Source organism: Lepus europaeus, chromosome 8, assembly GCF_033115175.1.
Source record: "Lepus europaeus isolate LE1 chromosome 8, mLepTim1.pri, whole genome shotgun sequence".
Lineage (NCBI taxonomy): Eukaryota > Metazoa > Chordata > Mammalia > Lagomorpha > Leporidae > Lepus > Lepus europaeus.
This window is the reverse complement of record NC_084834.1, coordinates 104620127-104625589: the sequence shown is the minus strand read 5'-3', so window position 1 is coordinate 104625589 and position 5463 is coordinate 104620127.

Genomic DNA, 5463 nt, shown 5'->3' with positions numbered 1-5463 from the left:
ATGAATAAAGATTTCCACAAGTAGAAAGTAGAAAGATCATTGTTCCTCATGAGATAGACAAGGACTATAAACAATAATTGAATCTCAAGAAGTGAATTTCACTCATATACTTTCCTTATACTTTATATGCTAGCTTCTACAAATCAGAGAAAATATATGGTGTTTTTCTTTTGGGGATGGCTTATGTCATTAAGCAACATGGTCTCTGATTGCATCCATTTTGTTTCAAAATGTACAATTTCATTCCTTTTTATGGATGAGTAGCATTCCATTATATATATGTGCCACAATTTCTTTATCCAGTCATCAATTGATGGACATCTGGATTGATTCCCTATTTTATCTTATGAATTGAGCTGCAATGAACATGGAGGTACAGGTAACTTTCATAAGCTGCTTTCTTTTTTTCAAGTTTTTTTATGTTAAAAAAATTCATGTATTTGATATATGCAGATTTAGGAACTAGTGGTACTTCCCACTCTACTCTCCCGTGCACCCAAGCTCCCACCCCTCCTCCTCCTTCCTCTCTTATTCCCTCTCTCAATTTTTACAGTGATCTACTTTCAGTTCACTTTATACTCATAAGATTAACCCCTACATTAAATAAAGAGTTCAACAAATAGAAGAAAAAAACACTGTTCCTTAACAGTAGAGACAAGGGCTGTAAACGATCATCTAAGCTCAAATGTCAATTTCACTCCTATAATTACATTTTTGGTACTCTGTTAGTTACCACAGATAAAGGAAAACATATGGTATTTGCCTTTTGGGGACTGGCTTATTTCACTAAGTATAATGGTTCCAGTTACATCTATCTTGTAGCAAAAGACAAGATTTAGTTCTTTTTTTAAGCAGGATACTATATATATATGTGTGTATACATAAATATATAGTGTATATATATCTATATTTATATCTATATGTATCTATATATAGTATCTATATATACTATCTACTATATATATCTATAGATATATATATATCTCACAATTTCCTTATCTAGTCATCAGTTAATGGGCATCTGATGGACATAACTTAGCTATTGTGAATTGAGCTGCAATAAACACAGAGGTACAGGTAATTCTTTCATAAGCTGATTTCATTTCCTTTGGGTAAATTTTCAGGAGTGGGATGGAATATTTTATTTGAAATTTCAAAAAAAAAAAGGTTTTTCCTGGATTACTTTAGATTTCTGTTATAAGATTAGTAGCCTAAAAGGAGGTTAATAATGGACAATTCTGAAATTTCCTAAGCTTTCTCATTAATGCTTAGGTCATGTGTTTAAAAGTTACTGCTATGGTTTGAATTTGGCTCCTCCAGAACTCAGGTTGAAATTTAATTGACACTGCAGTGATATATGAAGGTGATTAGATCATGAGGCCTCCACCCTCAGAGGTGGCATTGGTGCCACTATAAAAGGGCAAGTTTGACCAGTTCTTGCTCACCTATTCTCTCTCTCTCTCTCTCGCCCTCACCCTCGCCCTCTTGCCTCCTACCATGGGATGGCACAGCAAGAGGGCCTTCGCTGGATGCTGGCCCTTGATAGTCGACTTCCCAGCCTCCAGACCTGTGAGCTAATACCTGTCTGCTCATCATAAATGACCCCAGTCTCAGATATTCTGTTGGAGCAGCACAGGCCACAGTAAACAGGTATCATCTTATCAACCACATTGTTACTGTACCCTACCCCTTCCCTGTGCTCTTCTAGTGTGGTACGTGAATGCCAACTGCTTGCAACTTTCAAAAGTACCACAATGTCTGGAGATTCATTGTTTATTTATCAAAAGACAAAGTCAATTTTACTTTTCACTTATCTGGATTTAATAATGGTGCCTACAAGAAAACATTTAAAAGACATACCAATTTGGCTCAACTTTTTCTTCTAGTTTTAACAAAAATTTCATGACAGACCTTTCTATTCAAGTAATTGGGCCCTGAAGATAAATGTCAAACTTTAAAAAACAGAATAGCTAAAAAGTACTTGGAGCACAGCTGGAAAACTTAAGGCTTTTACAAAAGATCATCTTGGAGGCGCTACAGAATGGATACTGATTAACCACAGACCAAATCCACCCACTCGGCAGCACTGGCATGGCCACTATTGTGGCTGGAGCAATGTTTTATTCTCTCTTCCTCTGTTGAATGCTTTCAGTATTTGTTAAGGATAAATTCGATGAAATTCAATGAAAAAGAAAAGGACAAAACCTCCCAAATACAAAATACTTTCTGTAGACTTCACCAAAGCAATGCACAAATGACTTGGAGCATAGTGATTGCCCCTTCTGATTTCTTCTGATTTCCTTTAACCCTAAATAAGCAGAACTCGACAAGTGGGCCTCTCCTTCCAGCAGCTTCCCTGCTGCTGCCCCTGCTCTGAACGATATACCCAGAGCAGCCTCCATTCACTCCACACTTGCTTCTTCCAAAGTCAGGCAGTACAGTGGATAGTAGCTTCTAAATCAGGCAAACACAAGCTCCATGCTTTAGCAGGGCTTAAAAACTGTCCTACCTCACAGGCTTAAAGAGAGGGCTAATTGGGACAGTGTTTGTAAAGAGCAGAACATCGTGCCTGGCACAGAATAATGACATGAATGGAACCAAAAATCGACAGCCACACTTAGTCTGTTTTCCTCTTCATCTTCTCCTGAAGACACATAGAAAAGTGTTGGGAGAACACATTGTACTTCCTTGCTCTGACACACCAGGTCCTTCCCCCTCCAGTGATCTATTCTACTGTCAAAGAGGCAAGACTTCGCTCAGTCAGATCCTTCCCTCCCTCTCCGCTTCTCCTTCCAATTCTCCACCTCACAGAGAACTTTCCTCCAGCTGCCATGCAAACCCTTCGTGCATCCTCAGGCCTCTGTGAAATTGTTTCCCCTGCAATATTCTTCTCACCTCTGTTGCACAAAAACCCTACTCACTGTTAGCACAAATATCACTTACTTTGTGAAATTAAAGGACACTGCTATCAGCTGTCCGAGCTTCTTCTCACCTGGACTCCCATGGTGCCTTGCACTCAGCTTTCTTAAGTCACAGATCACCTTGGAGTTTGATGATGCAGGATCTCTGTCCTCAATGAGTTGTGTCATGAGAGTTAACTGTAAACTTTTTCTCAAACAGTTTCTTTTGTGTGTGTGTGTGTGTGCAAATTGTTGAAATCTTTATTTAGTATAGAGTTGGTCTTCTGTGTATAAAGTTAATTGAAAATAGATCTTAGTGTAGAATGGGACTGGTAATGGGAGAGGGCGGAGGAGGGGGGTGGGAGTGCAGGTGGGAGGGCAGGTATGGTGGGGAGAATCACTATATTCCTCAAGTTGTACTTATGAAGTTTGTATTCTTTAAATAACAGGTTTCTTTGGAGGGAAAAAAAAAGAACTTATCCACTAAGCACAGATATTTATTGGTGATAGCTGCTCCTGGTAGGTGTTAATTCTCTGACCCTGGCATCTGCCACCTGCCACGTGCTCAGAGAGCAGCTACTGTTAACTTTGGAGAAAATATCAGCCAAATAGATGCAGACTTCGCCAGTCTCGTGGAAGAGGTGAGACTTGATCCCAAGAGACAAGTAAAGGGTAGACTGACAGTAACATACACCTGGGCACTCTCCACTGGAGCCCTGGTACAGCCTCCACCAGCAGCAAGCTGATTTCAACGCACTGCAAGTGACAGGCAGGGAATTTAAATAGCACAACTTCCCTTCCCAGAGACAGCAAGCCAGCACTGACAAAGTAAAAAGAATTTTTTACAACAGCTGCTCCTTATTTATAGCTTGCTTTTAGGATTATGGGCTAGAAAGATACACAAACAGATCTGGAAAAGAATGTTGCTTCCAGACATTGAGGTGATCCTGCCACAGTCTCAGTGGTGACCAGGGAAGGATCTATTTCTTGGATGACCAACTCCAATATTTAAGTGTCCTTGGCTTGGAACAATAAAAATAGCTTACATTTATTGGGCATTTACTGTGATTGGGGTGCAAAACTGAGCTCATTTAATTTTTCCAACTACATATGAGGTGACTACTGCTTTTGTTTGCATTTTTCCTCTGGGAAAACTGAAGGCCATATGAGGAAAGGAATCTGCCCAGTGTCTTCTAATGCTAATGAGTATTTGGAGTTGGGACCCTAACCCGAGTCTCTTTGAATCTAATATTTATATTTAATATTCATGTTCTTATATTCAGTAAGTTCAATAAGGACTTTTAAGAAATAAGAAGGCCCGGTAATCAGCATTGTCTGTGTAATTTTTCAAATATCTTCTTCTTTATGCTAAATTATATCCACTTCTTTAATCATTCTTCATACTCCTTTTTTTTTGTCTCTACTCAGATGTATTTCTTTCTCACAACCTTCTAATTTTCTGTACTCCTCAATAAAATACATCAAATCGCTATTACATGACTACATTTAATTCCTCACAAGTCCATAAATCACAAAACTATTGTTGAAAAATTATCCATAAGTGTAAGTATTCATTTTTCAATCTTGAATTACACCAGCCAAATAAACGTTTCACAGTATTTATTCCCAACTATAAAAATATAGCATATGGAACATTAGGCAAGTCTGAAGCAAAGTCATTACAATTCCCAGAACAACTAAATGGCGCTTTGGGTGGTGAAAGTATTGTGATTGCATTCATAAAACAGGCTGACAAAGAAAACTCATTCGTCAACCAGCACGTCCAAGGAAAATTATGTCTTAAAGTTGATTTATGTTTGCAAATGTGTGGTGAGGTCTTTCACTACAGGATCATTTCCCATACTCTTTAAACTGACAAAATTTCTATTAGTTTCACGTTGTTTCTTTGCCAGACAATTCAAGCACTAAAAAAACTGAGTTTCTTGGCCAAAAGAGAGAAAAAAAAAAAAAAAGAGGGCAAGAACAGAGTTCTAAAAAATCCCAGACTTGAAATGTTGACCAGATGATATATACAGACAGTGTTTCTGTGTATTTGTTCTTTAATGTTAAATACATGTACCTTTAAGACACTGGGACTGATACTTTCAAGCAAGAAAATCTATTGGAAATGATCTCTTAAGGAATATTCCATTATAGGGCAATTAATTTAGTGAATCATTAGACTATCTGAGTGTGATATATGCAAGTAGGTTTTCTGAGTTTAAGCACTTAAAGTATATTTATGAAGTTATATTCGATTTTGACAATAAAGGGAACAGCAGTGTCAGACCTGGAGAGCTGTATCACCCTGGACAATTGTTCCCCTGTGGGTAGAGTGCTGGGAAAGAGGCAAAACTTTTGCATGTTTTATCCAAATCAACTCAATAGCAAAGTTCTGTATGCTTAAGCATTAGTTCTACAGCATGCATGCTATTTTAAAAAGAATTATAAAATAAAGCTTCCATCTACTAAATTCTCATGAGAAATAGGTCAGTATTATTATCAAGCATTAGTTTATTGAAACTTTTAAATAGTCAGACATGTGCAGCTGGGTTTTAGGTCT